Raw genomic sequence first — 21,308 nt, forward strand, 5'->3', positions numbered from 1 at the left:
TGCGCAACGGGGGAATTTTCAAGCTATTACCTTGATTTGTCGGTTGCTTAACCTGAACCTGAACATCATTTCGGGTCCAGTTTAAAGAGCTAGCCTGCAGGTTTATGCTTCTATTAGGGAAAAAGAGTCACAGGCAAGTGCTAAAATCAAAGTAGATTGCGTAGATGATGTAGGCGATGCTACCAAGCAGTTGATCAGTATTTTAACACAGGTTTAAAAACAGCAACAAAACCAAGACCTTCGCAAAATGACTTTCGCTATCTCGGTCTTCAAAAGATGTGCGTTTCTGTCTTTTGTTTGTTTCCTTTTGTTTTGTTTTGTTTGCTTTTTTGCAAAAGACTTGAAGTTAACGTTGGTGCTATATACCAGAGCAGAGTCCCGGCACCAGCGAAGGGTTACCGACACGACGGCATTGCTGAGGAAGAGAGCCGTGCGTAATTGAGTGACTGAAATAGATTACTTGCAGGTGGTTGAGTTTCAACTCCTCATTTGCATATGAATAGCCGCGATAAGAGAGAGCTATAATGTATGGGAGCGCTATGTGAAACCAGTATAAACAGCAAATATTAATAAAGCGTCGTATTAGGGTTTAAATTAATCTCATTCTTTAAACCCCGTTCGCTTATCTAGGAGGGATTTCACCGTGGCCATTACTTGTTATGCGTGCCTGCTACGTTGATGATGTTGCACAAGCAATTTGATCTTGATACGGTTGTTTGCGAAACTGATACTGCGATGAAAATATCGAAGCCTAGGCAAAAAGAACGTCGAGCGTTTAACCCGTCTTCTCCAGCGACAAAAAAAACTGCGGATGCGACAATTTTGCAGGTTTTTAAAAATTCATCGTATTTTTTCTATACATTGATCTGCGTAAAAGGGGAAAAGAACACAAAAGTGGATGTACGTTGAATTCGATCAAGTTTGTTCTTTGTCCAATTTCAAAGCAAGGGAAATTATTTCATTAATTAGGACAATAAAAATGTAACAATGTCAATAAAGAATCTGATCAAGGCAATTACAACATAATGGCTCCTTCCAAGATGCAGAAATTTAGTTCTTTGTCGATCGCGGAAATGCCCTATTTCATATTTAGCTTGTTCGATTTCGTCGTTTCGTTTCCCCGTGATTATTTTCTTTGGCGGCACATCGTCACATTCCGCCGGCAAGGAAACGCGCGTTAATTGAAACTGGCGCTGTCGGCTTCAGACGCCACCGTAGCAGGAGATGGAGTTGAAACACGACGTGAAAGAGTGCTCGGCAATATTCCAGATTGTATGAATTTCTCGTTCTGTGCCCCATGTTTCTTATCTGTATGAATCGCACCCAGTTAACTGTAAGCAACAAATGTGTCATTTTGAACCAAATCGTCTGTATAATCACATTGTCAAACAGCATTTTAAATTCATGATCTTGTCTACGGTGACCGGGATGATGAATTTTCTCTGCAACAAGCCATGTCAAACATTTGGGCAATTGCTATGTCTGCTTCTCCTAAGCCGTCACGTTTAAGGATGGTAGCGTATGATGAAATGCCATTCTTCCTACAAAGTTGATATTGTTATAGGTATTTCATAGCCCTTCAGTCTCAAGTGGGCTGGTGTTGCCTTAACTTTTTTACTGGGTCACTCGAAAAGGTCAGGATGAGGATCGTAATGTGTGTGAATCGTTTCTCGTGGCGGAGGGACGGTGTCTCGACAAATGAAATTTTCAAATAAGGGTTCTTGGAACTGAATCTGTGTCATCAAAGACGGACGACCCACCGCCACAGGGCAGTTCGAGAGGAACTATGGGCGAACTTACATTTGATTAGGCCGCTCCGCAAAAAAGAAAAGTGTTTCCTGACCCACTTTGGGCTCTGTTTACATTGTAGCTAATACAACTACTTGTGGTAGTTGACAGAGATGATAGGTATTGTGTGAGGGCTCCATATTTTATGTTGACGTGCTTCGATCGGCTATTGTCTCCGGCGCACCACGTACAGTCGTGTATTCAATCTCGCCTATACCCTAACCGCTGGACCGTCCCACTGACAACACAGGTTTGAGCGCGGCGATTTGGCCATTGTCCCATCTCGCAGATAATTAGCAGACGAGAGCGCGCTAATAGCTCATAAAAGTGACTGAGTTTCACACGATGAACCAGGCTGTTCATAAAAAACTCCACAGCGCACGCGTATTGAGGCTCCCTCTACGCCGCTGTGAAGCCCCGATTTTCTCATCTGGCTACTTTGAAAGAAATTTGATTATTTTCTCCAAGTTTTTGTCAGTTTTTATGACCCATTTTACAGCTGATTCTCAATGCTTTCGTGTTTCATGTTTCTTTTATACGCTAAATAGTAGTATGTGAACAAGATGTGATGTTGTGGTACGGAACAAAACTGTTACTCACGGGGAAAACATCGAGAAAAGCCGAAAAGTTTTAGCAAGAACTGTCATAATAATTGCAACGGCCTTGCCTGATAACAAACCACGCAAACCGACACCAAAACAATTGCGCTTCGTTCTGAGCATAATGTATACCCATGGACGCAAACGTAACCTGGTCTTTGTTGTGGGCCCTTCTTGAAATGTTGCTTACCGGTTACCATGGTGATTGTTTTGTCTTTTCTGAATCCACGCGTTCCTATGGTGATGCTGAAATTCTTAGGTTATAATGAGTCCACGGAAAGAGAGTAAGCCTAAGCGACTCATTTGACAGCCCCTACAGAAAAAAGCCTGAAGTCTCTGATGTCAGTGAAGCAAAGGAATCCAAGACTTGATTTGTAGATATTGAAGGTGAATTACCAGGATGTTCACAGTTTGCTCGCTTCTTTCTCAACGTCTTGCTAAATACATAAAAAAAATCAGATAAACGAATTGATCGCTTTAGTTATTGAGTATTCATACCGAGCCTATTCCCTAGAGGTCTATGAATGGAGATATTTCTTCACCCATCTAATCAACTCTTCATCGTCTCTGAGTTGTCAGAATAACTTTGGCCTTCACGTTGTCCGAAATGTACAGCCGTACGGTTGGCCTAACCATGACTGCTTAGAGTAATTAGATGCATTGGGTATTCGTAGTTGAAAATTGCTTTCCTTTTCTTTCATTTTTTTTTATTCTGCGCGTTTGCAAATGAAGTAGCATGAACGACAGTGGGTTGGAATGAAACCAAGACGAGACAACTTACTGGCTAGCCACTTTGTGGTAAAGTGTATATACATCTTAATTCTGTTGGTTTGAGCCATCTCTCGCTCAAAGGCCTATGGTTTGTAGTCTGAGGTGTGGGCAAGAGCACCCATAAACCGCCGCTTCTGAACAAACAGCACGTTTGAACAGAAGAAACCCACTTGTTGCCACTGTTCCTTTAATTGATGATGAATGCACATAATATAAAGAGTTCAGAACAATACGCCAATTTCTTTAACAATAATTCGTTATTTTTATCGATTCTCACTGGTGAGGGAACACCGCTGTATCTTATCCAGGAACATTTTCTTGATTTCTGTAATCGGTTATTTAAGTCAATGCACTATTGAAATCGTTTCTTTATTAAATATTTTACATCAGTGACTAAAGGTGACAGTGTGCGCGAATGTGGTTCAGTTGTGTATGACCTCCCTTAGGAGTTAGTTTTCGTAGAAAAGGGTTTTCCTTTGGTCGTAATTTCGGCTTACATTAAACTAAAGCCTAGCTTTCCTGCAGCTAGATTTGTAATGTGACATCGAAATGTCGAGTTAATACTATGAAAATACGGACGGACACTTCCGGGAGTTCCCACGACAGTAACGCCGAAGTCGGCGTATGCGTGAAATTGAAATGCGCGGCGTCACACTGTCTCGGTGATGGATGAACAGGGGTCAAACGGCGATAGGTGATTGGTCAGTGGAGTGATTACGTATGCCACGAACCACAGAGACCAACTTAATAACGGGCGAAAACCAAGTTAAGTGAAATAGCCCAATTAACGGCATTAACTACCCGGCTGATCGATTATTTTGGCACGTACAAATCGTGAGAAATTTCTCTGGAAAGTTGGCAGACTGTTGGAGGCTGGGCTTCATGGGACGGCACGTGTAACTGTGGGTTCACCAGCCAGTTTTCTGAAAAAGCCGCCATAATGGTACACTTCCAGCAAACTAGGCACAAGTTTGAAGCGCGCATTTTGATTGAAACTTTGCTTTCGAAGAAAGACGCAAAGCTTATGTTGTGTTCATTAGCAATCATTTTCTTCTATTTATCAACTCTTGCGAGTTCGCAGACATTGTGGCAGAAAGCGGGCCCTTTCGTAACAGAGTTCAACCATGGATTTTTGTGCATTCATCGTTCAACTTTGCGTCTGTTCTTGCTTTGTTTACGTCCTATTGGGGAGTGCGCTTCTTTTGTGTGTACACCATTGCTTGCGGTTTTGGTGTCATTCTTCTTGTGGACTGTTTGACCGCAAAATGTCGATCCGCGACAATTCTGCATAAAGGACGATTGAAATAAATAATACGATATTGAAAAATATCGAAAGCGAACTGTAGATAAACAATGACGACATATTTGCATCCAATTCATATAATACACTTTGAACGACTTACATATTATACGTTTGTTTTTACTTTATCGCAGGTCTGAAAAACACTATCATATCTTTCACACGTAAGTTTCGTTAGGTTTCAGAAAAACTTCAAAATGGAACAGTTCATTTCATTTTGCGGACTCTTTTCACACTGCTTTAGATTTACGCCGATAATTTGATGGAACGTTTAATTGTCATCTGACTTGGCAAATAGCACAAAAACTGCTCATAACTATGTCATCGGTTTTTAAAACCGATAGTCTCTTCTCCATGTAGCCCGATTCGCCACTTCCTCGTAAACTTCATCACACATAGCCATTTATTCTTTCACAGATTAATATTAACAAGGTCAAGATATTCTTATTCTGTAATATTTGAAAATAGTATTTAAAAGCACATAAAAGTCTCCCTCAAGACCCTTTGACCGAATACAGGATGTGTTTCAGTTGAATCAGGATACGACGCCCCAAAGGTAATACTGATGGTGATATTATATTATGTGTGTGTCGCTATGAAACATTGGTCCTTCAATATGTTGTTTACTGTGAAAGATCAATGTCCTTTGTTTTTTTACCCAGCCAGGCAACCAAACGCGTACGCGGAAAGACGATTGGAATGGTGACAGTTGGCTGTACTACAGCCTAGTGCTGTATCTAAAGTCAAGCCCGCGGTATCATTTTAAAAAAAAATATGTTTTTTCCAAGGGTTGACGGTTAACAGAGATATATTTAGTACTTGGATCTAAAGTCACAAATTTATGTAACCCACTTCTTTGTTTGTGTCCATTTCTGGCGAATGAGCTTTCGAGGACATAACGTCGATTTACTTGAGTAAGATCATCAAAAAATACTTTAAATAGTCTTTTTATCCAGTTGATATTAAATTAATTATGTATTTTCAAGTGATAAATGCTATTTATTTCTCATGAAGCATAGAGTAAGAGACATTCCATAAGATGGTGTAATGATTGAAAAGATTGCATTAATTACGCATGTGTTTTTTTAATGTCACCGGTTTCAAGTTTAACTTTGCCACCATCTTGGTGCTTTCTTTAAAGGAAAAAATGATGATTTGTACAACTTCAAGATGCTTGAACAAATCTTGAACTTGAATCTTAAAAACATTGGTTCCTTGAAAGGCCTTTCAAGGTTAAAGAGTGTAAATGCTATGCACCTTAAGTTCAGACTATATAATGACCATGTTATGGAGTGGTTGCATTACTTAAATCCTGTTTTCTGGGATCTATTCTTTTGTTTAACTACGCTTCATCATTCAAATAACATTCTTCACAGAGCTGGTAAACATTTTTCTCTGCAACCATTCTTTCAGAAAGTGGGGGGAGTTTTGTTCTTTATCATAGACGCCAAAATATTCAAGTTCACTTTTAGCGAAAACGGATACACAATATCGCTCGCGATAGGCTGCAATAGACTCCCAATCGTCGCGTCAAGTCTACTTACCAGCACATTTTTGCATTGTTCCAAAGCACACAACTTTTCAAAATCCTTTGCAAATTTTGTTAAATTATCCCCATCTTTATTTGCGCATTAGTTTGTCTTCAAAATTTCGAACGCGTGCGATTGTGTACACAGCACAGAGGGGACCGTTTGTCGCTAGTCTGTGTTGCCGCCATTATTGTGTCATTTACAGTTCCCATCGAACACACACACTCTCGCCTTACACGCACGCTGGCGCGCACGCACGCGCGCACGCACTCTCCTTCTCTCATATCAATGCGATTACCCATCCATGGACTTCGCGCTGATGCTGGCGGACAAGGGAAACGAAATTGAAATAGCCAAATAACTCATGTGGCTTTATGTCGGCTTTAAAATTGGCTGCATTCAGAAAACAATTGCAGTGTCTTTCCCTTTCTCGGCGGAATCACCTATCGTAACGGCACAGCGTATTAAAACCACCTGTTAGCTTGAAAGAAAATCTTCACTTCCTCACAGAGCCGGAAAATACAGAAACGTAGTCATTTCCACGAATGCGAACTCTTTTACAACTCAAAGGAGTTAAAGGATATTTAATCGCAATTTTTCATATTGATTAATGTACTATGATTGTTCGTTTCGTCAACAAGGAAAGCGGCGTCCATCCGGGTCACGATGTTATCACCCGTTGAAGGTCAATAGAAAAACTGGCCGGCGGCAATGTTTCAAGTAGATATTTCCAGAAGTCAAGGTGAAGGACGAGTTCTATTGTAATAGTGATACACCATGGCGCCTTCAACCCCCTTGTGATTATAAGCAGAAGAAGTCATGACTTTAAACGTCCAAAACCCTTCACCAATCCAAATTAATGGAGAAGATCTTCCCAGAACGAATGTGTTTACATATATAGGCAGTGCTGTTAGTCAAGATGGAGGTGCGGAAATAGACATAAAGATTTGTCTCAGCAAAGCAAGAAATGCATTTTACACATTGAATAATATATGGAAGTCATGACTGTATTCTATGAAAACTAAACTCAATTTGTACCAAAACTGTGCTCTTTCCACCTTGTTATACGGTTCTGAATGTAGGAGAATGACCAAGGGAGATGTTAGTAACCTATCAACCTTCCATACCAAGAATCTCAGGCGCATAGCACGCATCTTCTGACCAAATACCATTTCAAATATGGAACTCTTTGATAAGTGCCAGTCGGTATGCATGGAAACCATCCTCATGAGAAGGAGAGATGTAGAAACGCTAGTTTCTCGGTTACTTTGGTCAATGTAAAGGTCGCAGATCGGATATTTAAAAAAAGTTTGTCAAGAATTTTTGTCGGTTTTAAGCACGCTAGAAGGTGAATGTGATAAAATTGGTGTATTCTCTTTTCACATTGTCCCCATTTCATATTTTCGGGATGAAAGTAAGCCATTACAATGTAAAGCATGTACTCCAGAAAACCACTCTTTTATTTTCAGCAAAGCGCCCTCTGTGGTTGACGTGGTGCTCCTGATGGCTGATTGCCAGGCAGCTCCTTGAGCTCAGTGGTGAGAGCGCCCCACAGTGGGCATAGTGTTCGGTTGGCATGAAGTTGGAAATGGCGGCAACACACCTTTCTGAGGATATAATCCATGCGAAAACTTATGATTATTGAAAAATCCCTGTCAGTTAAAAATAAAAGTACTTCATGTCAACTGATATATAAATTTTTTCTTCTCGCCGATTTATTAACAATGTGTAAATTTTGTCATCCGCCGAAATGATTATTGCGCCTAATTTGATTGGTTTTCCTTATCGATAAAACTGAAAAACGACCGGCTCCTTTCAAAAATCGGAGTATTTTGTGGTCATGAAATGCAGTTCCTTGGATTTGATCATCGTAAGAATATGTAGACATTAAGACGTCTGCGAAAATTGCCCTGCTTGTCCTGGTAATCGCGATAAAGTGGGGAGATGATATATCCTGGTATTATATAAGCTATAATGTTAACCTAGCTACGCCATTCTTACAAGACTGAAATGCTAGGGTAAGACAGATTTTGTATTCGAAGATTACAAAAACCTACTGCGCTTCTATTTTGCTGTGTGAGGGCGTCCCTCTCTGGAGTCACGAAATGTCAAGATCCGTCACAGAGCGGAGCGTGCAGGGTCTTTCCGCCGGGAGAAGTGTAAAGTCTGCCGCTCCTTCTCGAGGCTCTATACTACTGCGTCGTGTTTAAGAAAGTCAAAATATGTGGAGCTCCGGCCATTTGCCTACATTTTGCGTCACTTGAAGTCGCCATTTGCTCAAGTGATTTGTACTACAAACTTTCTAAACGAGTCTTCCGGTCTCTCTTTTCCCAACCTACTCATCGCAACCTTCTTCGTTTAATTCGCTTTGTTTAATTTCTAATGAAGTTTTAAAGTCTGTGTTCGTGGTCCGATATGTTGATTCTATCAAATTTTCTGTCTCATATTAAAATGATAATGTTGATTTGAAACCATGACAACGGTAACTTACTCATAAAACAATTGTCTCTGTATAAAAACTTGTTGTCCTTATATCTAAAATCAATTCGAAGCAGTGAACTTCTCACTTGAAATGGAGTAGTAAAGGGAAGCATGGACCATGAACTTAGTTGAAGGTATAAACCAATTGCAAGACTAACTGAACTTGAAGTTCAACATGATGACCTTGTTTTGTCCAGGTCGGTAACTACCGCAGAAACATTTTTTCAGTGTTTGTCAATTTTAGTTTGCCAACCTCGGGGGGCCTGGCTACTCTGTGGCCAGCTTCCTAAAATGTGTTCGTGAACGCAAGCGGCCTGTGGAGGGAAACGCGTCACCATTAACTCGTTCTCAATCTTGGCTTTGCTTGTCTGCAAATTCTGTTGCTTATCACAAGGAAAACTTGGCTTGAAAGGGTGAGAAATTAGTGAGACAGTGCAGCTTAAACTGGCGATACAGAGGGTCTATTAATGATCATGTTATTGTGTGTTTGCCGGTAACTCATTGAATTCGGGCTGTTTTTCTTTCTTGTGCCCTTTGACCATCAGAATTGACCATCAGTCGTGTTTGGCCTGTCTTCGGCTAAGGTTTAAGTACTTTGTCTGGTGAATTTTTCAATTAAGAAATAAACATGTCAACGATATATCTTTACAGCCCTCCTCCGGCAAAGACCGATAATTCATACTGATAAAAACACAATTTTAGTAAAACCTCTGAGCGTTTTATATAACCCATTACAGTAAGTTGGTCGCTACGTTGTGTGTTGGCTTTGGAACTTAATACCCGACCGTGGAGGAGAATAAGTATGCCGCCCTGTTCATCCAAGCACGTTGTCAACAATTCTAACATTAACTTGTCGGTGAATATCAAGCACCGGTTGCCCTGGAAACACGTCTACTAGTCATCCGAAATAGAGCTAATTTATTAGCATAATGACAAATTTTTCCACACAGGTGTTTCGAGGGCGCGAGCGGGGTCGTTTTCTGAGTAATAAGTATGCGCGTCGCCCTGACCACGTAACTATTTAGCGTATAAATAATAGCAGTTAGTCGGTGTTGGTAAATCCCGCGCAAACGCTGTTATCAATAGGACTGCAAATTACCCGTTTTGAAGATATTTTGTGTCAAATAAGAATTACGCCCTTCTTCTAATTCGTGTTACTCTTGTACTATCGTTCGCATTCAAAACCCCATTATAGTGTATCTCGACTACCAGTTCTTAGCATGGCCGAATGAAAGCAAAAAGTCTGGTGGAATGCACGTTTCACAAATTTTAAACTTTGCAAGGTTTCTAACGTTATTATGTTGAAAAAAACCCAAACCATATTCGATAAATTGGACTTTGCCAGTCCAGCCTAGCCATCAATCATGATTATCAATCTCTCAGACGGTGCACACTTTAAATTTTAGCGAGTAAAATTAAAATCTGTGCCACCCAGCGTTGCTCTCCGGGCACTCGCCGGAACGGCGCATGCGCACGGCATCACTCGGGACAACGGTTGCGAGGTTCGATCATTTGCAGTGTATTCAGTATCAAACATAATATGTCGTAATAATGCCCCCGAGGAAATTAGCCCTTGTTGAAAAAACCTCTCCTTGTAAAACCAGGTTACGACGGTGTCAGGACAAAATACAGGATGCATTACCCCGACATTAATGACACGTTCACGGAGTTTCGACACCCTCGGCGAATCGAATCAGCGCCGTAAAAAACGACAACTTGAGAAATTAGCCAGTTCCTCTCAAAGTGTCCAGCCCTTATTCGGGGACCCTCACCTTTGAAGAGCGGCCACAACAAAACCCCGTCTGTTCCATGAAAATGTTTATCAAAACTAGTAAAAGGGGGATTAAACTTATCTGGCGAGTAAACCTTTGAAAATCGATCAAAAGAACATTACGATCTGTTTCTGGCTTTGGTCGCTAAATTTCTCTGAGAACCGAAACCCGTTGACTCATCCGTTGCTGCGCATGGCCCGTAAAATTTATTGTAACGGGAAATGAGAGAGCTCACTGCCTACGTAAGCGATGGCCTTTTAGTTCGAGTGGTGTCGTTCTAACAGTCGGGAATATTTATTGTAGCGTTGAGATTATCCGCGCTAATGAGGTAATTAACACCTTTTTCGTGTCTGGTAATTCTTTATTTGTGAAGTATGGTCCTTACACGGGCACCAGGCGGTGATCGCGGTTCAAGCTTTGTACACACAATTCATATGAGAACGTGTTTGATAAGTTCGTGTATGTAAGAGGGGACAGCCATTGTTACAAATTGAATTTCGCTTTTTATTAACGTTGGCCACTTGTCCCACTTTGAGGTGGTAAATTTAGTATCGTTCTGTTGATACAAGGCGACTAGTGTGAACACCCACATTTTGTTGCCTAGTCGGAGATGTGATTTGTTGCGTTCTTCTTGTTGTCCTAGTTAATTTCTCGCCGAGATTTTTTTTTTCCGGCAGAAAACGGCGATGTCACTTTCAGTCAAAATACTAGTTTAAAAGGTATGTAACATTCCGGGAGGAAAATGAAATCGACTCTGTACAAAGGACCACTTGTTCCATGTTGCCATGGGAACTGCGGGCTACAATAAATTTTCTCCGGATTCCCAGACAAGGGGCCGTGTAAGCACGGGCTTACATCTGAATTAGACGAGCAGTCTGAAGCCCGACTCGTGTCTTCCACTTGAACTTTCCGGTCCGCTAAGCCAGCCTCCATCTAAGATCAAGTAATTGGTCGTTGACTTCGACAGTCTTAACATTGCAACCCAGGTATTCAATGATAATCTCATAACCGATCATTTGCCAAAGCCTCTGCATTCCCTACAAAGCTTGGCAGTAAGGCGAAGTCTACATAAAACACGTCAGCTTTTTCACCCTTTGAAAATTTAAGAGACTTGTACAAAAATATTGAAGCTCGCGAACAAAAACACAGTGTACTTGCATGTGTGACAAGCCTAGTAATATACACATAGTGTTGACAGAGATATTTTGGCACAAAAATTGTGACAAGATTGCTTTATCGGTACTTTTAGTTTCTAGGTTTTTTTATTTCGAATTAAATTGTCCTAATCAACAACCTGTTTTCCACCAAGATCCTACCATGAAGTCCGCCAAGAATGATTTGTTTTCAGTGTGCGACACTGTTATTGATACAAAGGTCCCGTGTGTTTTCCTACACGCCTAGAAACGGGCCCAAAGTCAAGGATTGTAAAGTAGAATTTGGCTGCCTATGCTTGGTCCTTTGAACGGAGCACGGCCAAACAACACTCGAACGATACGAACTCCAAACAGGGTTTACAGTTTTGAATGAGTAAAAACTTCAGGTGTGAAATAAAAAAAACTCGCAATCATTACTGTCATGGATCATTAATAACAGATAAACAACCCTACATAGACATCTATAATGTAATTATCAAGATTTATTTCAGCATGTAACGTGGTACTTTAATACCTGTCTCAGTCGTTCCTGTATCCCATCATGCCTTCCTGTTCTGGTGGCAGCATTTTAAAATTGTCACACTCTCTCGCTAACTTCCCACTATTTCTGGTTCCAATTCTAATATTGTCCACGAACGTCGTAAATTCTCCCTCTAAGCAATAAATGGACGCAAAACGGTAGGGGCCGTCATCATCGACTTTATAAATAAATGATCTGCCGTAAAAGAGTGAAATTATTTGCGCCATTCACAGTATTTAACTTTAATTATAGTTGTATATCTCTTGTGCGCTAAGTTCATTTTCCCCGCACTAGGTCACATAAAGAGCATTAATAAAAATGGGGGTAAAATGAAATGATATAAATGTAGTAGTGTTAAATAGCACTCGGCAAAATGCCGATTTTCTAGGACGATTATTTACCTGTAAGAAGGTAGTATTATACTGGTATAATAGTAAAATATACGCCAGGGATGGTGTTTAAGTGAGGCCAAAACTACATAAGTATGCTTCCGTCGATGCCTACACAGAGAAGGTATGGTCGGTCAGTTGGTATATTAATAACTTGCGATTCGCTTGTAGAAAGAGTCAAATCCTAAAATGCACAAAAATTTACAAAACTTCAAATACCTGTATTTTGCTTTGTAGCTAGAGTTTGCGCATCAATGCAGAAAAAATTTCAGGTAGACGCAGACGTGTTCATACCAGGGTCGCTCATACCGGCCGGGAAACAAATTTTTCCTTTCTTTTCGAAAAAGGTGAAACATTTTTCCGGAGAAGTTGACGATACCAATCAAGGTGATACTCACCTTGAAACATAGAGTTTCAAACTTTTGCTCAAACTTTCCTAAATCAAACTTTGAAATGTTCTTCATAATGACAAGGAAGAGATATCAGTGTCACTGCGCAGTTCCGTAATATAGATAAACAAATTACCTGTCAGCTACCGCCATTTGAAATTCAAAATGGCCGCTATCTGGTGTGATCACTCTACGGGGAAAATTAAATTAGCTATTTTCACATAGTACGATAGTGAAAAATTCCGCCATTGCGCAGGCTTCATAATCTGAGTACAGACAAACGGTACACCAGAAATGTATTGTCAACTTTGAGTGTTCGAAAAACTATCATCTGTCCCCATGGCGCGTTCTACCTTTACCTCGCACGACTCCCCCGAGTTAAGTTGTCGTCCCATTTTGTACAGAACAGCAAAGATAATGTGACCTCTATTTCTCGCGAAAGTCTCGCTCAGTTGAAATCATGAATACTTCTTCAGAATTCATTACTTTTTTTCCCTTTGAGAAAAATGCTCAGGTTTGAGTTGAACTGCCTGCATCAAGCAGTACAAAGTCGACGTCAGTTCTTTTTTACAATCATGTTAAGTGTGCCACATGTCGAATTTAATACAGATTTGTAAACACTTGGCGGGCTCCGACTTATTACCTGTAATTAAACGGTAACAATTTCACACGTTCCTGCCGTTTGCCTTTGAGAATGAGCACGCTTAATCCTTTAAACTGTCCCTCAAATTCACGCATATTCTGTCGTTAATTTTTGTTGAAGAGGCATACAGGTGTTGTTGAGTGCTTTCCGATCCGATTTGTCAGTCTGGGGCGTGAACGTGACAGCGTGTTCGGTGCATGACGAATTACAGGCAGCCAAACTTGTCCGCATCGCTGAACGTTTTACCGCTTTTCAACTTCCAAATCTTGACTTAGGATATGCCTATATCGAACTTTGCACCTCGAAATTCGCCTCTGAACCATGGCATCGTACATCTGTGCCCTGGACGAGATAATTATGCACGTGTACAGTCTGCAAACCCTCTCAACTTTCTGCTTTCGTGTGTACAAACATCGCTTTGTAACTGCGAAAGTTTGCCGCTTAGCCATCAGGTATCCCACAATTCCACATTTGAGTTGTGCAATGATAATAGAATATGGCATGGTCGGCCTCCTGACTCACGGACTCAATGTCAATGCACTCAGCAAAATGTTTGGTCTGCTTTGTAGGAAAAAAGACTGCAAGCGAAGTCGTAGAAACAAAAATGTGCCCAATGACTGGGTCACAATTCTTTACGCACTCAGCTTACGGTGACTGACAATAAAAACCAAAGGATGGAGGTTCCAACGGAGGAGATGTTTTAATGAGGACGTTAACCTAAATCCTCTTCTTCAGTCACCCCGACTTTTAAACTTGATTTTCGAAAAAGAATGTTTGAAAGTTTTTTTCCCCACAGAAAGTTTGAGCAACTATCTCAAGTCTTTCGGCAAATATTTTGAGTCTAACTCTTTCAGTTATTCTGTTTTGTTCTGTGCCTTCACACTATTCTTCACTGAATGCGCAATTGTTCTGTGTTGTACCGTGTCCTGTATTTCCCTATAAAATGCGCCAACAGCGTTGTTTATTAGACCACGATCATGAACTGCAAGATATGTCCTCCCTCACATCGCATCGCTGCCACAGTTTCACCGCTACATTATTTCACAGCCTCGCCCCACCATCACACTCTGCACGCCGAGTACCAGAAATATGTATTGGCCACTTTAGCAGATCTGCGGAGACTCCGTGCATAAATAAAGCGTCAATTTTTGTTCATCTATCATCCAGACATCATCAATATATAATTTACAACAGCACTTATGTGACCTGGCACCTCTCCAAGCTACATCACACAAAAAAGCTCGGTGACGTAATAAAGTACCGAGTTGATGACAGGAAAGAATTTTGAAAATAACATAAAAAATCTTTCACACATTCATTAACCGATTATTTTATGTCAGTAAATCACCGGTTTATTTGCTTTCAGGCTCCTGTCGTCAGCTCTACCGCCTATTTTATTCTCTTTATCTTTTTAAAATGTGTTTAAATACTTCATTTTTCAACCTCCCTCGGAAAAATTTTATTTGTCTTTCTTCTCGATTTTTGTCGTTCGTCGGCAACAGTTGCTGAGCAAGAAGAGTCCAACGTTCCACGCGCTCGCTGACTTCAGAAACAAAGTTATGTCGGGAACCACATGTGTTTGGTTACACACACAGTCTGAGGTGAATGCTTCATTGTAGTACACCGTGTGTGAACAGGCTTTTTACGGGAGCACGTTCCATTTGGTGTCATATTTTAAGTAAAAAAAAATCTCATAATTACAAGCCTTCAATTCTCGTAATTACGAGTTTTCAATTCTCATTATTATGACTTTCAAATTTTCGTAGTACCGAGTCTTTAATCGTCATCATTACAAATTTTGTTCCTCTTAATCATAAGATCTAATCTTTCATAGTCACGAGTTCAAGTTTCCTTCGTTCAGGATCTTTATGAGTGGATATCACTTTCTCATGCATATTATTGATTATTACTGCATGAATAAGCGAGTGACTGTCCAGGTAAATCTTTGATTTCAATAACATGTATTTCAGTGTGTTCTTGCATGACTGAATGGCCGGATGAATGAATGAATGAATGAATGAATGAATAATGAATGAATGAATGAATGAATGACTGAATGGCCGGATGAATGAATGAATGAATGAATGAATGAATAATGAATGGGTGCTTGAGTGGTCCTCTATAAACTGTTACAAGCAGCGCTAAAATCATAAGTAATTAAGTACCGTGCAGAATTAAAATCTCGCATTTACGATATTTTAAATCTCGTAATTGCGGGATGTTTTGCTATTTTCTTTACTAAAAAATGGCACCAATACGCTCCGTGCGGTTCATATCCTAACTTCACTGGCAACTTTAAATCCAACACGTGATTATTCATCGAAATGCGGACAAATTTATATAAAAAACAGACCTTTGAATGAGAAAATAATAGAATTAAAACTACAACGTCATGGACTTTCAAGTTGTGTTATTAAGCATGATAATATAGCGCAATTTAAACAATTTAAAGACTCACGTAGAAGATGGGTGAACATGATCACATTGCTGATATTGCTGAAGTTGATGGTTACTCTGACAGTTTACGCTTGATTATCCAATGCAACATTCGCTTCGTGTTTTCATTTACTTGCATGCTTGTTGTTTGTCTGTTCCTTTCATTTGTTTTCCTTCAAGTTTCCAAATTTAAAGCTTTGTAATGATCTACGGCACAAACATATCACCTTTGTACCCTCAGAATGAACCTGGAGAACAGAAAGAAATTAAAGTCCTGTAAATATAACTCTTTTTCGCGATCGATATGCAGCACTTTGGAGTTCTCCTTTTAAATATGAAGGAAATAATATGTCTCTCGGATATATCAAAAATAAACTTTTCTTAATCGAAATTAAACAATAGAAGCCACTTTTTATTTCAAATTTTAGTAAATACGAAGTATTTTGACTTTCTAAAGCAGACTTTCAAGATGGACGGCGACTCTCGAATCCTATTCTTGATGCACCATAGAATATTTTAAAGCTTGTTCAAGCTAATTATGGGTAAGGTTTACTTTGATATTGGAGGAAGTATTTGTTTTTGTTAAGTGACCTATGATAATTATGTTCTTGCTCTGTGAAAGTTTCTCTTTGCCTGGCCATGTGAAATTATTGATTACAATAAACGAATATTGTGGAAGGATGCTGACTTTTCGTTTTTGTTATTTTATCATCTCAAGATATGTATCTTTTCATTTCGAATAAACACTTCCGTTTTGTCGTGATATCTGGAAAGTCAGCCAAGTCTGTGAATCTTAATCTATTGATAGTTACAGTGAAACTTATCGTCTATTCAACTAGATGTCAACCAGATAATTGATGGTTTTTTTTGAATTCGCCGGTCGGTACTGTGTCTGCCGATCAGAACAACGACATAATTCGCTAAAGTCAGCAGCATTTGGCTAGAAAATAATCTGAAATTCTAGTGAACCCAGCAGTACCTAAAACCGAGAAGATAGCCCGTTGGAAATTCACCTTAAATCGACTCTTCAATCCATAATGTTTACGTGAAAACGCATTTCGCCAAAAGTACACCGTCAACCGACGTTACTTAAAATCTAACTGAGCAAAATTTCTGCCAGAAACCAAATGGATACTGCGACGGATTTTGACCTGATTTCACGCCACTGGCACCGAAATAAGGGGACAAATCGTCGGCAGATGTAACGTCAGTTCAGTGTCATTTGCAAACAAGGTTTCTGGACGTAGCCTCAGGTAACGGTCCAGGTTGCTTTGATAGCCAACTCTCAATTCAGATTCAGATTCGAACACAAAGCTACGCAAGTCACGTGTCTCCCTCGCTTTTGTCCCGCAACCAAGGTGCCATTATATCTGACCTTGTATAGATATGACTGCGGTTCAAAATTAATATTGATAATTTGTTGGCAATATTTTCATCATTGCTCGTCGCGGGGATTATTCATCGATTAGTGAAAAGGATGAAACATTAGACTAATCCTTTTGTTTCACTTTATCAGATTACGGCTCATTTGCATATCGATTCCCAATATTCGCCTCGTTAGAATTTTCTCTGTGATTGAAATCGGAAAAAGGCACTTTAATGTTGTCCCGATGGCCAACTGTCTAGTCTGTAATGCATTTTTTCAACTGCGTCATAAGTTCTTTAGCGAGTGTTTTAATTATCCTAATTATACTTTGATGGAGCCGTATCGATCAGCAAGACGCGGCTTCATTCATTATATCTACGTTTCGACCTTCTCTTCGCGGTCTGTGCCATGCAAGGGATGGTAACTCGGTAGAATGATACAAATAGCTTATTTATCGTCCCAAATGTCCTTAATTTAGCTTACTTTTACAAAAAAGTATATTGATTTTACTCATTTTGGAACTTATTTTGTGCGGCCTCAACACCTTTGCGACCCCCCCCCCTCCAAGCCGGTCAGAATTTCCATATTCCTCTCTCTCTCTCTCTCTCTCTCTCTCTCTCTCTCTCTCTCTCTCTTTCTCTCTCTCTCTCTCTCTCTCTCTCTCTCTCTCTCTCTCTCTCTCTCTCTCTCTCTCTCTCTCTCTCTCTGATTTCGTGTTCTCCTCAGCAACTGTAAGGTTTTTTACTCACCTACATGTGTTCTGCTCTAGTTTAAAGTTCATTACCAAGCAGTTGCTCAACGTCTCTAACCCGTACTCGATCGCTTTTAAGTCAAGTTTTAACCATTTTTAGCACATTATTAGCCTGTAATTTTACATTTCTTTCTTGAATTTGATTTTGTTTTTCTTCGCGATTGCATGCAAGTGCCTGGACAAAATGTTTGGATTTTTATTGATATTACGAAGGGCGCTTCACATATGACCGAGTCAATTTCTGCTTCGCGAGCCTTTTCCGAGACTCAAACCGGGCAAGTTTTCAGGAGTACACGCATGCGTCAGGCGAGAAAAATAATCACACTAAGAGGCTCTGTGTGGTTGGATGAACTTTCGTCTCATTACCCCGCCAACTAGATTGAGACGCAAACTCCGATTAAATGCCATTGTACGTGTACCGCTGAAATAATTGTGATAGGATGGCGCTAACGCAAAATGAATAGATTATTAATAATATCGGGTATCCATGTGGCTGCTGATTGAACTCGCGCGCGCCTGGTGCCGCACAGAGAAATGTACAAAGACACAACCTGCTGGTGACGAGATTAATAGCGGGGCATCCTGAAATATGTACAAAGCAATGTATGGTACGAATACACGTTTCATCTGCTCGAAACCCGCTAATTATACTATTAAATGGTAATATACAACTTTTTTGGAGTATTTTATGTTATTTCTTGTTTGGTTAAGGATTTCGGTTTGTGTTACTAACAATTCATCCCAGTCGGTCATGCCAAGTTGTTTGTCTTCAAGTTTACCGAGAAGGCACAATGTTTCCGACAACTGGACCTATCCCTTTTAAAACCCTCCAACTCTTTTTCTTTTTCAAAACTTCAGGCATAATTTTATCAAATTTTACTGTATTTAATAAGTTGCACTCGGTCCCATTTTAAATAAACAGGCATACGTAATTGTTTTTGCCCAACTGTAATTTTGAGTTATATTTCGTAATGCTTGTTTATTAAGCACGGCTTCTCAAAATATGTTACCATATAAAGTACTAACCTTCCTAACAAAACACATTGTGTACGGCAGGTAATGATAAAGTTGACACATGAATGCAAATTCTGACAAAAATTCAGTGATCAACAATAAAATTTGACATTACATGCATAGAAGCTGTGTTGCCGAGTTGGACATTTTGGGAGCAAAGCAAGAGACTGTATGAATACTTTGAGAATAAATGAAAAGTTACAAAGTCATGCGACCATGCATTGACGGTTGGATTCTAAAATCTCAATCGTGTCTCGTCTTCCAATCTCAGCGTTTATACGGCAGCAAGTCACGTCCATGTATCTCGATATTTTTTATCACAGTTCCTGAGTATGCGTTGTCTACTATGTTATGGTCACATATGCCCCTCCCACCTCCCCCTTCTCATTGTCCTCTTGTTCGTTCACGGTCATTTAGGGGAATATCCTCTTTGTCCCTTCCCTTTATAAACGCCTAACATTTCCAAACGCGATCGAAATTAAGACCATATAAATATCAGCCCTCCATTCAGATGAGTCCAAAAACGAATTTGCAAATCGATCGCACATTTTCAAAATGGTGAAGGCGTCAAAGATTAATTATATTAATTATCTGGCTTTTAGTGGAGAAAGTAACATTAATGTCGTTAGGAAAAGCAAACATACCAAAAACCTCTTTAACCACTTTACAAACTGTGTTTGAAATGTACATGTGCAAGAAGCACTGCACTTCATATTTTAAAAGCTTCATTAGCGGTAAACTTTTCATGTTAGTTTTCGTTTTTTTCCCCCTTTCTGTTGACCACAGTTTCTTGCTCTGTTCACGAAACCGTCTCGAAAGTGCTCGATGTTCAACTTTCCACGCTGTCCAATGTGCTGGTACCGGCCTATTTGATTGTTGACGACTGAATTTTGGTCCGGACTGGAAATCACGTTTCAAAATCACAACGTGACCGTATGTGTAAACAATGCGTTGTCTTTCGCAAGTCTATAGACTACCTCTTTGTTTTCAGCATACCCTGCTGTGTTGGGAGGATAACAAGATGATTTTCTTTTCTTGATCAAAAATGATACAAATATTATCAGCAGTAAAGTTACAGCTATTGTCTATTTTAGAGACATATATTGTACATTTTACTCCGTCTCTTACTTTTCTATAATACTGGTCCAATTTTCGGTGTATTCAAAATGAAAAGAAGAAAAGCCAGTCATGCAACTTGAAGTAAAGAAACTCCGAAATAGAAGCTCCTTAAAGGCGCAGTAAATCTGGAATTTGAGAAAAATTGCTTCATTTATGAATTTAATTGAGGATTGTATATTATGCTCATCTAGGATACACACTTTGCGTAAACTGCTCGGTGTTTATAACGTAGAAGAAGTGCTTCCGTTAGCGATAACTTGCTTACAGTCAACTGTTAAATGCACTTGCAGTCTTCACATCCCGTAACATATATTGTGGACGAACTGCTGAAGCTTAACGGCCTCGATGGAGAAGAGCAAAACCCAACTCACACACCCACTTCGAGGGTCTTCACCAGCATCGTGTAACAGGGTTACGAGAAAAGCATCGCTCATAAAATATGAAACATTATGACATTTTGAAAAGTGCAAAACTTTACAAGATTAATTGGTTGGGTCCACATTCGTGGTAATTGCTCGTGAGAAATAAACGCACTTCCTTCGTATGGTGTCGGTAAGAGGCAATTTTCGCCTCGTAAAGCCATCTAGCTTTTCTACTCTCTGCCGCTGCGTGGAGACTTTCCACAACGGTGGAACGGTCGTATTGATTTATTGTGTAGAAGTGTCTGTATAGTTTTCCGTTTGTTTGCAAACAGGGCTAAGAACAATAATGCTCTCCATTTTCCCTAATAATCCAACCACCTCTTTTATGGCTTCGGTCATGATGATCGTTAAAATGTGGCACAATCTGTCGCTATTATGTGTTTTGCAATAAACGCTGGGCGCGGAATGAAAATATTTGAAGCGATGTATCATGGGAGTTTGGCAGGTCCTCCCTGCCTGAGTTCAGCGGGGGCCCGAGGCTATGGACATTGTGCGATCGACTTCCAAGGGATGCGCGTGTGTCAAAGCTGGTCTCGCATGCGCCGTAAATATTCAATTTTCTCAATAAAGATTTTACTATCCCCGAACATAAAGACAAAAAAAGCCCGGCAAGTTTAGCGAATGCATTTATGCATTGAAGACCCGGTTGGTTGTAGAAAAGGCCAAATAAATTACAGGTCACTTCATTCAGCAGTATTGTGGAGCTAGCGGGGGGATTGGATTAATTTTCAAATGAATAACACTGTGTGGGTTGTCCAGACTGGTATTCAGAGGCGGGGAACATATCCTTCGATTGACTCGTGTGATATATACCACAGGCTTCCAATATTCTATATTGGTTTGGGGAGCCAATCTGTTCGTACTT

The sequence above is a fragment of the Ptychodera flava genome, chromosome 18 (genome assembly GCF_041260155.1).
Source record: "Ptychodera flava strain L36383 chromosome 18, AS_Pfla_20210202, whole genome shotgun sequence".
Lineage (NCBI taxonomy): Eukaryota > Metazoa > Hemichordata > Enteropneusta > Ptychoderidae > Ptychodera > Ptychodera flava.